General features: G+C 34.5%; 1 long non-coding RNA gene across 1 annotated transcript; it reads right to left on the bottom strand.

Moving 5' to 3' along the window:
• Positions 1–10,430: 10,430 nt before the first annotated feature.
• Positions 10,431–12,710, bottom strand: LOC147024083 (uncharacterized). Its single transcript, XR_015060527.1, has 3 exons — positions 11,201–12,710; positions 10,893–10,950; positions 10,431–10,603 (listed from the first exon to the last, which is right to left on the bottom strand). It is a non-coding gene; the product is annotated as an uncharacterized LOC147024083 (long non-coding RNA).
• Between the last annotated feature and the right edge of the window lie 362 nt (positions 12,711–13,072).

The raw sequence follows: 13,072 nt of genomic DNA, 5'->3' as shown, positions 1-13,072 counted from the left end.
TCGCAGTATGTTGTATTCACCATATTTATATAATAAAACTTTGCTTAAACTAAAAATTTCTTGATGAAAATTTCGTTTATTTTACAGGTGAATCTGTGCTTAAACTAAAATTTTCTTGATGAAAATTTCGTTTATTTTACAGGTGAATCTGTGCTTAAACTAAAATTTTCTTGGTGAAAATTTCGTTTATTTTACAGGTGAATCTGTGCTTAAACTAAAATTTTCTTGATGAAAATTTCGTTTATTTTACAGGTGAATCTGTGCTTAAACTAAAATTTTCTTGATGAAAATTTCGTTTATTTTACAGGTGAATCTGTGCTTAAAACCATTTTATCCTCCAACTTTTTCACTTAATAAATACAATGTTTCAAGACACAAAAGACAAGTTTCAATCAATCTCTTCATTTGTTAAAGATGCTGAGAAATATGTCAAGGATGTAAAATTGAACAAAGATAAATATAACAACTATTGGATAAAAACAATTATGGTGGATATGATGAGTTCTTCAATTTACTTCAGTGGAAGGGCTTTTAGTATACCTGGAAGAACATCAATTAAGGTATCTCTAACAAAAGTTTCTCCTCTCCTTCTGGCAATATATTCAAAACTAGAAAAAGCAATGAAACAAGAAAAGGTATCAAAAAATAAAAACCTTATGGATGAAGCTTTAGAAAGAAAAGATAAGACCATCTGTAATATGCAAGGAGAAATTTGTATTTTTTTCAACAACCCTAAAGATATAAATCCTGATGAAATAAAGGATGTTAATATATCAGGTGAAATGACATTTCGTTCAATTGTAGTTAAGGATCATTTTAAAATTACCTTTAATATAAAAAATGTAGCAGTTGAATCTGTTAATGAAAAAATGTATATCGATATCGATGGTAATGTTTTTTCTACTAATTAAATGAGCCAATATTCAACTGAAGATTTTGAAGATTATGAGAGTGATTATGATACCGAGAGTTTGCATTCAAACGATAGTTATGACACCGAGAGTTTGTGTTCAAATGATAGTTATGAAAGTATAGATGATTCTGAAAGTATCGAAGATGATATCGAAGATGAATTTCAGTTTAAGTAAAGTTTTACTTTATAAATATGAATAGTTTACTCGATTTTGAGCCTCTTGAATTCCATGATTCTCCATATGACAAATTTGAGAATTGTCCTGCGTGTGAAAGACGGGGATTAAACACAGAGTCAAAAGCCTATAAACAATGTATATTCTGTGATTATCTTCTAATTAATGATAATCAAAAATATAAAAAGGAAAATAATTCTTTTAGATTTACACCAAAAATGAATTACTTTACAAGATTGATTCGAGAAATGAATGTAAAGAACGAGGGTGAGAACACACCTTTCCTTACAAGGGAAGAAACTGAACGTATTAGAGAAATGTTCAAAGGATTGTTGTTATATCTTATTCATGGATGTGATTTTCAGGGAAATATCAACACAAGATATTGCATAAATAAAATAATGGATTATCTTGAAATTAAACCTGAACTTAGGATAAAATATAGAATTTCGAAAAAAGCCAAGAATAAATTAAATAACCTGTTTTCCAAATATATAAATGAATGATTTTTTACCTATTTGGGAAAATAAGATAAAATTTGACAACCATAAAAATCTCCCAAATTCATTAAGATGCCTCATAGTTGGTTCAAGTGGATGTGGAAAAACCTGCTTACTTTTAAAGATGCTCCTCACTCCCAACTTTTTAGATTATGATAATTTAATAATTTTCACAAAGTCGAGTTTTCAACCAGAGTATCAACTACTCTCACAAGGTTTTAATGCTGGTCTTCAAAAGAAGATATAATCGGTTTATTTAAACTTCAAAAAACCTAAATGATTTTAACATTGAAGATATAATACAACTATTTTGTGATACACAGAGATGTAAAAAGAAATCAAAACCGATAACTTGTATTCTGAGTGATAATACGGATGATATACCGTCTCCCCAAGATTTGGATAAATCCAAAAAGAACCTCGTTATCTTTGATGATTGTGTTAATGAGAGAAACCAAACGGTAATGGACAGCTACTACACAAGAGGGAGACATTCTTCTTGTAATTGTATTTATCTTAGTCAATCGTACTTTCAGCTTCCTCGTCGTTCCATCAGAAACAATGCTAATACTTTTATTTTATTCAAGTTAAATTCAATAGATATAAACAATTTTTGGAGAGACAATTGTTCTACATTATGTAGTAAAAAGGAATTTGGGGATTACATGAAACACACGACTGAAAAATATAAATATATTGTTGTGAAACAAGATGAGATATTAAATGATATTTTTCAATAAATAAATGGATGCAAAAGAAAGAGCAAGAAGATTTAGGGAACATCAAGAGTTGGTTTCAAAAGTTGTAAAACAGCAGGAAGACATAAAGAAGAAACGCAGACAGAAACTAACGGGCGAAGAAGCATTTGAAAGAAAACAAGAGAAATTTTTTAAACCACTTTTAAAAACTTCCCAAGGAAAAATGAAAGATGTTTCCACATTTCCCACGGTAGAATATACTCCTAAAAAACTTCAAATGTTAAAAGATTTCAGTCAAATGACGGAGGAAGAATTAGAGCATTTAGGAGAATTAGAATATGATGATGAAGGTTTATTTCAACAACTGGAAGAGATTAATCGACCCCTGATTATATTGTGAATGCTCTTCAAAACAATGAATATTCAGCGGATTCAAAAACCAAAGCAGGACTCATTCCAACAGAACAATCAGCAATATTTCATCTTGTTCAAGAAAAGGTATTGATATTTAATGATGAATTAAGGTTCTTGGGTTCTGCTCAACCCCCTGTTAAACTAACTCCAAGATTAATGTTTCTTCTCACAAAAGATGGAAGACAAGGTTCAACTGTGAGGGATGAATCAAAGTATATTGATAAACCATTGGATATGGAAAATAATGATGATAGAGTATATATTGATCTGCTGAACACTCTAAATTATAAGGTTATTCTTTCTGGTAAAAGTAGGAAGAATGAGAAGGAGAAACACATTATTCAGGCTTTAAGTATCCTTGGTTCAGGTGTTAGTTTTCTTCCAAATGACCCATCGCAATTAGTTAATAGACTGTTATTGTTGTTAGGCAGTAAGAAGGCTGGAAATAACAATTGTTTTAATGAAGCATCAGCCATTTTAGACCAGTTGATGAACATGAAAATAATTAATAAATATCAATATAAAGACATTTTATCTCATATTAAATAAGATGAGAAGCACAATCCTTAGTTTCAATTTCACAACAAGCGACCACACATCTTCATTCCCATACCCACTACAACTTGACACAACAAAAGAATATGAGGCATCTTTATTGTCCATGGAAACTTATAATACCTTATTTAATATAACCGAGAAAAATGACAAGTTTAGTTATAATCCAGGAAGTGGATACAAAACGATAACAGTCTCACCCGGAGCATATGAGATTTCTCAAATATCTTCCGAAATTGCTCGTCTTATGAAAGAACAGGGTGATGAACCAAAAAATATTGTTATAAACATTCAAAAACATACTTCAAAATCAACGATTAAAGTTAAAAATAACTACAAGGTTGATTTCACAATTGATAATTCATTTAGAGAGTTATTGGGTTTCTCCTCAAAAAGATTGAAACTAATGGGACGTTTTACAGTGATAATGTCATTCAAATATCCTCAGGAATAAATTCGGTGTTAATTCACTGTGATTTGATTGATGGTGCTTATAATGATGGGAAAAAAACAAATACAATATTTTCATTCAGCGCATACTCAACCCCAATTGGTTATAAATTCAATATGGAACCCAAAAATTTGGTTTATCTACCTGTGTCAGGAAAAACCATACACAGAGTAAATTTTAGGATAACCGACCAAGATAATCGTGTGATTTCTTTTAATGGAGAAGTTATATCCATCAGAATTCACCTACGTGAAGTTTTCCAATAAATAAATACGATGGTTATTTTGAGGAAACACGAGTTGGGAAAATATAAAATAATTACAGGGGATGGGATGTTCCTTTCCCCATACTACAAGGGTGAAGGTATGTATCTTGGTAGAGGATACTATAAACCTAAGAGACAAAGGGGTGTTGGACATCAATTTAGAGGAGATGGGATAATTGATACTCTCATGGGTATTGGTTCAACTATTCTTAAACATAAAGATCTAATTGGTTCAACTGCTTCTGCTGTGGGAAATGTAGCAGGTGCCGTAAAGAGTATAAAAGATGCTCAGAAGGAATCTCATAAATTACAAGCAATAAAAGAAATTAAGAAAGGCAAAACTCAGTTGTCCCCCAAGAACGACAGAAAATAATTCAAATACTTGGATCAGGGTTTCAAAAGTTTTAACATCTTTTTTTCCTAAATAAATACAAGTATGGAAGCAATTGATAGTATCTATGATTTGGATGATACTATTATTATCTCAAACTCCACTAAAAAAGAAGATTACTTCAAGGTAAATGCAATAACTGGAACAGACTGGAATACGAATGGTACAAAAAGTTTTGAAATAAATAATCAACAAACCTATTTGAATCTCTCCGAAAGTTTCTTGTTGTGTAAATTTAAATTCACTAAGGCTGGGAATAACACAAACGCTACACTTGTAAATGATTTCTTCTGGAAAATGTTTGATAGTGTGCGTTTGTATATTGGAACACAAGAAGTTGAAGCGGTTGATTATGTCTCTGCTGTATCTGAAATGATAAAATTTACACTCTATACATTCAGTGATAGAATGGGAAAGGGGTCTGTCGAAGGTTTTATTCCTGATATGTCAACGGGAACAAACACAGACCCTGGGTATACTCAAAGGAAAGGAATGTATAATGATGATACAAAAGCAGAAAATAGTTTTACTGTGGCAGTTCCTCTTAAAGGTATATTTGGATTTTGTGATCATGATAAAGTTCTGTATGGCCTTAAAATTAGATTTCAACTACAAAGGAATGATAATGAAAATCGATTGCTTTTTGGTGTTGGTAGTGCTTTTGGTGATCAGAATAAATTTGTAATTGAGGAAATGAGTTGGTATATCAGTGAATATACTCCTAATCTTAAAACAGAAGAGATGTTGAATCGAAGACTTAACTCAAAGAAACCACTCAGTGTATCATACCTCAAAAGAAGATGTCAACACGTTAAACTCAATCAAACAACTTACACGTGGAATTTGGGTGTTCTGGAAGGAAAGCCACGATATCTGTGGATCATTTTTAAAAAGCCAGATGGTGATACTGCGACTGATAAGAATAATGCATTGAGTGATAATGCTAAGGTGAAACAACTTCGCGTTTCTCTAGATGGAACATTTTACCCACGAGATAGATTGGAAATTAATTGGGAAAAAATGATTTTGCTGAAGCATACAAGTCTTACCAAAAGGTGTGTGAAAGTAATGGAAATAAAGAACCTATTTTGGATATGACAGCATTTAAAAGTTTGTATACAATCTATGCGTTTGACCTGAGCGCTCAAAAGGAAACTATAAAGTCTAATCGAGTGGATACTTCCCTATACATTGAAAGAGGAGAGAGTGAAGAAGTTGATACATATTGTTTGCTTTTGGAAGAAACAGAATTGCAGATTAATACAGATAATGGTGTGATGATTAGTCTCACATAATTTTTTGTTAAATAAATGAGTGGCAAAGTACCAACTGGGGTATATGTTAATCAAATCAATCTTCATAAACTATCATCTTGTGTTCAAAATCAAAAGCCTTGTACGATTAACGTTAATACAATTCAGAGAAAAGGAGCAGTAAGAATTGATGTTTTTCTCACAAGAGAACAGGTTAAAATCTTGAATGACACTGGCTCACTTAAAATTAAAATGACAAAACCAATGTTGAAAAAATATTCAATAAGAGAGACGAGTGGAGGATTTCTCCCATTTCTAATTCCTTTATTTGCTGGTTTAAGTGCGGTTGGAGCATTGACGGGTGGTATTTCAACAGCGGTGAAAACTGCCAACGAAAGGAAGGCTCAACTCCAGGCTCAAAAAGAATTGGAAAGACATAACAAAGAGTTGGAGAAACAAATTAGTGGAAGTGGTGTAATTGTAGATTTTGCTGAAAAACTTGAAGGTCTGCCTGATAAAGCGAGATTGTTAGTTGGAGATATGCTTTCTTCTATAGCACAAGCAGGTGTAAAATTAACGAAAAGAGGTAATGGATTATATCTTTCTAATAAATAAATGAGCATTGATGAGTGGTTGAAAAAATTTGGAAAGAATACAACATCAAATTTACAACTTGTCAAATATTGTAAGAAATTAAAAATTCATAATGTGGTTATTTGTATGAGAGATGAATTAACAAATGTGCCGAAACATACAAAGAATATTATTATGAACTTAGAAGATAATAATGGGAACGGTTCTCATTGGGTTTGTATTTTTAATAGTCAAGACAAATATTATTTTGATAGTTTTGGTCTTCCACCACCTGTTGAAGTCATAAAATTCTTACAGAATGGTGTTTATCAAACATTTCAAGTCCAAGAATTAAATTCCAAGTGTTGTGGCCAATTATGCCTATATGTGTTATTTCAACTCAACAAAAATAAAAAATTTTATGATATTATTTTTAATCTAATATAAATGACTTATGTTGGTAAAGATGGTTCTATCTTTGGTTTATCTCAAGAACTGGATATTGATTTATCAAATTATTACACAAAGGCACAGGCTGAACGACATAAATATAATATAACCAAAAATATTAACATGAAAAATGCTTATAAATTAAAAAATTATCCAAGCCCGACTGACGCGAATGACTTGGTGAGATTAAGCGATTTATCACAATATATATCCTTAAATAAAACGGCTGTGTATTCCAAAGATACAGAAGTGTTGATATTATCTCCAGGTCATACAGAATTCACAGTTCGAATTAAAATAAATTTTTATAAAGAAGGGCGTATCGTTTGTATGAGAATAGAACAATGGGGATATGATATGAATGACTTAGGGTATAATTGGTCATTTAAAATTAACCTCGAAGACCTGGAACAATTAAATCAGTCTCGTAAGGAAGAATATTATCCACTTGGTATCGAGAATGAGTTTTGTGGGGCTACGATTAGTAAACAACAAATAAAAGAATTTAATAAGGGTAAATATAATAATGGTTTTGCCCTTGTTTATCTCATGAAAACAGAAAAAACAGGATTATATATAATAAGTAAGGAAATACAAAATGATTTAACTATGGGAAGATGGGGAGGTGTTTCGTGCCATAATATTATTCTAACATATATTTCTAATACATAAATGACAGCAAGAAGGCTTCAAGAAAATTATCATTTCTGTGTCCAAGCATACCTTCAAGAAAAGGGTATTCGGTATTTTAATAAATATGTTCTACAACATAAGAATGAGGTATTTTCAATAAAAGATTGGCATTATGCTGATGTTGATAAACCGACAACTTTAGATTTAATTAGAATGTTAAATAATGAAAAAATTATAAAGTTAAGAAAAGGTAAGGCTCTTTTAGAAATTCAAAAGAAATTTTATTGGTTTCCTGTTGTAAAAAAATTATTTTGGATACAGGAATAACAAGAAATCCTGATGAATATATGTATAATATTCTATGGGGTGTAAGCGATTCAAGGATAGTAAGGGATGAGGAAGGAGTTGAAGAAGAGAGGGAAGAGGAGGAAAAGGAGAAGAGGGAGAAGAAAGAGAAGGAGGAAAAAGAGAAGAGAGAGAAGGAGGAGAGGGAGAAGAGAGAGAGGGAGGAAAGAGAGAAGAGAGAGAGGGAGGGGAGAGAGAAGAGAGAGAGGGAGGAGAGGGAGGAGGAAGGGAAGGAGAGGGAGGAGAGGGAGAAGAAAGAGAAGGAGGAAAAAGAGAAGAGAGAGAAGGAGGAGAGGGAGGAAAGAGCGAGACAAAATAAATATCAAAATATGGAAACCAGTGAGATTAAAAAAAGATTAAGGGTATTACAGAAAATAACTCAACCCACCGAGGAGGAAAAGAAAGAATTGACAAGTCTATTTGCAATACTTTCGGCAAGACTATTGGCATCGACAAGATATGGATTTTAATTGAAGTTTTTCATTTTTGGTTTTCTTAAATAAATGGAGGAGAGAGTGAAGGCATTTCTAAGGATTCTTTATGTTTTAAAAATCAAGATTCAAATGTGCATGTTGGAAACTAAAAAGGTTTTTGCACTCTGCAGGAATTTTTCTCATAAATAAATGAGTTATTGTCTCAAATGTAAAAAGAAAACTAATACTAAAAATATTTCATATATTAAAAGTAAAAATAACAGGGTTATACAAAAAGGTATATGTTCGGTGTGTGGTTCAAAAAAAATCAATTTATCTCCCAACACAAACTAGGAGGAGATATCCAAAAGTTTTTATCAGGAAGTAAATTTACAACTACTGGAATACCAGGGAATTACATCTTCCAGGGTATTCTTTCTGTGGCCCAGGCACAAACTTGGATAAAAGATTAGATGAGGCAGACAATCCTAAATCCTGGAGTAAGCCTATCAATAGAGTTGATGAAGTGTGCATGAGACACGATATTGATTATGGGAATACCACAACGTTGGAAGAAAAGCATGAAGCCGATAGACAAATGTTGTATAATTTGTCTCTGATACAAAATCCAACCTTGAGAGAAAAAGTTGATCGGTTCATTGTGAAGAAGATGATCAGTGCTAAATTGAAACTTGGACTTGGAAATTCAAAAAACTTATAGGCTCTAATGATGCCATTAAGACTGAAGAGCAATTAGCTGATGAATTACATAAACCAATATTCACAAAGTTTCAGAGAAGGAAAGTTTATTCCAAGGAAGTAGATTATATCTGGTCTGCTGATTTGATTGAACTCAATAATGATAAGGGGTACAAGTATGCTTTAACCGTTATTGATTTGAGGAGTAGATATGCGTGGGTTGTACCATTAAAAAACAAAACAGGTAATACTCTTATGTTAGCCTTCCAACAGATATTTAATAAAAGTAAGAGAAAACCTAAAAAATTGTGGACTGATGAGGGTAGGGAGTTTTATAACAAGACATTTATGAATTTTCTAAAAATGAACAGTATTACATTATACAGTACCTTTAATGAAGGGAAGGCAGTTGTTGTTGAACGTTTTAATCGTACCTTAAAAGAGAGACTATATAAAAAATTCACACAACTCGGTTCACAACAATGGTCATCTTTTATTCAAGATATTGTGGATAAGTACAATGACACGATTCACACGTCAACAAATATGAAGCCATCAGAAACATTTACAAAATTAAAATATGAAAAAGAGATTAATGTCAGAAAACCTAAGTTCAAAGTTGGTGATATCGTAAGAATATATAGGTGGAAATCTCATTTTGAAAAAGGTTATACGAAAAGATGGACCAACGAGCTTTTTAAAATTGTTGATGTAATAGATACGGTTCCTTGGACTTATAAGATATATGATTTGGAAGGGAAGAGATTTTAGGTTCATTTTATTCACAGGAATTACAAAAGACAAAGATAAATTGAAATTTTTTGACTCCGCCCCTTTTTGGCTCCACCCACACAAGCCCCCGCCCACACAAGCCCCGCCCACACAAATCCCACACAAACCCCACCACACACCCCCCACAAGCTCCAATAAATTGAAATTTTTGACTCCGCCCCTTTTGACTCCGCCCACACACGCCCCTCCCACCGAAGCCCCGCCCACACAAACCCCACACAAGCTCCACACAACCTCCACACAAAAACTCCACACAAGCTCCACACACACAAACCCCACACAAGCTCCACCCATATTCATCATATTCACATAATTAGTGATTAGTTAATTAGTTCCCCACACACACAACATGTTTATTTAATTAAAAAATTATCCACCCATCCACACAAGCTCCACTCATCCACCCATCCCCCCATCTCTCCACCCATCCATTTATCCACATAAGCCTCATCCACATTCACCCCTCCCACACAAGCTCCACCCACATAAACCCCTGCCCATATAAACCCTGCCCACATAAACCCCTCCCACATAAGCCCTGCCCACCCAAGCTCCACACACAAACTCCACACACATAAACCCCTCCCACACAAACTCCACCCACATAAACCCCCGCCCACACAAGCCCCACCCACACAAGCCCCACCCACACACACCCCGCCCACACAAGCCCCTCCCACACACACCCCACCCACACAAGCCCCCACCGAAGCCCCGCCCACACAAGCCCCGCCCACACAAGCCCCACCCCCCTCATCCCCCCTGTGCGCCCCCACCTTTGACCCACCACCTCCCTCATCCCACCCCCACCCTTCCCCACACACACACATGGGGAGGGGAGGGATGGGATGAGGGGTGATGGGTCATTGGGGAGCGCACCTACCCCCCTCCCCCCCCCAACCCACCCCACCCCCTTTACATCTCTTTTATTCTTTTCTTGTAATTCAGAATCAAGTAATTGTAAACAAAACAAATATAATTTATTAATATTGAAAATATTAAATATTCATTTGCGAGAATGTACAATCTTTCCCAGCAATCTTCTTCAGATGCCTTGTGATTTCGAAACTCAGACACCATATTCTGTTTTGAAACAAAAAGTGGATAATAATTAGGTTCTATAAAGATAATTACATGGTAATATGAATAAGCCTCGTTGACCACTGAATTAACACACCAGGAGCCTGTCATCCTTTCAAGGTCAATAAAATGAATTCCAGTGTACTGACAAAACCACGTCCAAACTAATGATGCAACCAACATAAGGCGACATTCTAAAGAGAGAGTGATATTAATAATAATTCAGAAATATTTACCTCCAGAAAATCATGTGTTGTACGAGTGATATTAATAATAATTCAGAAATATTTACCTCCAGAAAATCATGTGTTGTACAAGATTGCTTCAACAGCTGATGTTGTGCGATAGTGCTGAAAAAAAAAAAAATAAGTTAAGGGTATAGATGAAGAGACAGACAGGGAAAGCAACACACACACACACACACACACGCACACACACACATACACACACACATAGACACACACACACACGTGCCTCACCATTGGTTTAATTCATTCGAGATCAGAGACCAGTCATTATAAATCATTGGCCTCTTCAATAAGAGCAGAGAGAGGTAGGTAGAAAGACAGACAGAGAGAGAGGCACACACACGTGTCTCACCATTGGTTTAATTCCTTCGAGATGAGAGGACGTGATAAGACTTCATGCCACTCATTGAAAATGTCTTTCAATTCTCTTCTAAAATCATTGATCTCTTCAATAAGAGTATTAATTTCATGAACCACGTCGTGATATGTGAACTCAATTTCTTCCAATGCCCTGTCAGGGAAAAAATATATATATATCAGAATTATCATGATTTAATTAATAATCATTTGCTTCATCGTTCAAAGAGAAAAGCATACACAAACTTACCAACTCTGTAGTGGGCTGTTGGCTTCATCGGAAGAAATATCGTCCATGCCTCAGTTGTAAAAATGAAATCCCGTCTGGCAGAAACTTTGTCTGGCGAACCGCTTATAAAGCAACGATGAGGAAATTGCTTAATCATTGGGTGTGGGCACAGGAAATGACAAGCTTCTCTTAATGATCTCATCTGGCCACCGCCCGAGTTGCAAATCGTTTTTGGACATAAACCACGCCATAAAAGTTTTGATTCAAATGTTTTCAGTTCGTGTTCTGAGATAAAATATAAACACGAGACCTTGTCTCACAGAATAGTTCCTATTTTTTCACAGCATGACAGTCCAAAACCACTTCCTCATTCACACAGCACGGCCGTGTCAAAAAAAACACTTCCTCATTTTCACGGCATGAACTGAAAACATTTGAAACAAAACTTTTTTTCTGGCATGGTTTATGTACAAAAATGATTTGCAACTCAGGAGGTGGTCAGATGAGATCATTAAGAGAAGTTTATCATTTCGTAATGGCACAAAAGGGGTATCTTAAAAAATATAAAGATTCAAATGTTTTGTTTTTCAATATTTTAGATGGGGATTATTGTGCAAAGAAAATTAAACTATTGAAGGAATTTGAGAATGAACAAATGTTTATAGGTTCAATGAGTGAGCTAAACAATATGCATTGGTTATTTGATAAAGAGTGTCCCGGGGCTTAGGCGTTTCAGATATTTCTTTCGAATCACCTTTAACAAATCTTTATCTTGTTGTATGGGCTATTTGAATAGAGAGCCCCTAGGTTAAAAGGGGAAATAAAAAAATGACCGTTTTTACAGTCATTTTTCCCTGCTGTGCAGGGGTTTGGCTTTTTCTTGAGGCAATGTTTTATGGCCGGATGCCCTTCCTGACACCAACCCTGGTCGCCTCTTACGACACACAGGGATACGGTACACCTATTCTAACCGGGGCATACACCGGGACCAGTACACTGGCACTCATTTCGCCGACCTCGGAAGGATGGCAGGCTGAGTCAACCCCCTGGTGTTAATTCAGCAGCCAACGGGATTTGAACTCAGGACCCTGGGATCCCAAGCCGCCACCCTAACCACTAAGCCAACACCAGGCTCCAGGTTAAAAGGGGAGACAAATAAATATACCTTGGGCTAAAAAGGGGATTTATTTTTTAGGGGAAAAAAAAGAAAAATTTCATGGCTGAAAATCCCCCATTCATTTACATGGGGAAAAGTGAGCCAGAACCAGTATTCTTTCCCTACTTATACAACAATGAAACATTTTCACCATACTCTTTCTTTAAGTCATTATACAAATAATCATACATCAATATCTTTGATAAATCAAGAACTGCTGTTCCAATATAAATTGGTTTATCCATTACAATACTTTCTTTTTTCATATGAATTGCAGAAAAGTTCTCTGAAAAAACCTATTCTCTCTCAAAACTTGGTTTATTTATCAATCTCGAAGCTTCTTTCCAAGATGTTGCGAATCTAATGTTTTGCCTGTTTCTAACATTTTCCATAGTCTTTCCAAATACAGCATTATTCATTAATTTATAAAAGTCCCCTTCAAATTTTACTTTTGTATTTGCTCTCATATCTGTATTGAATTG

Source organism: Eptatretus burgeri, chromosome 7 (assembly GCF_056783735.1).
Source record: "Eptatretus burgeri isolate ZD-2024b chromosome 7, Ebu_testis_v1, whole genome shotgun sequence".
Taxonomy (NCBI): domain Eukaryota; kingdom Metazoa; phylum Chordata; class Myxini; order Myxiniformes; family Myxinidae; genus Eptatretus; species Eptatretus burgeri.
Note: the sequence above shows the minus strand (reverse complement) of the source record. Positions and strands in the feature narration are given on the sequence as shown.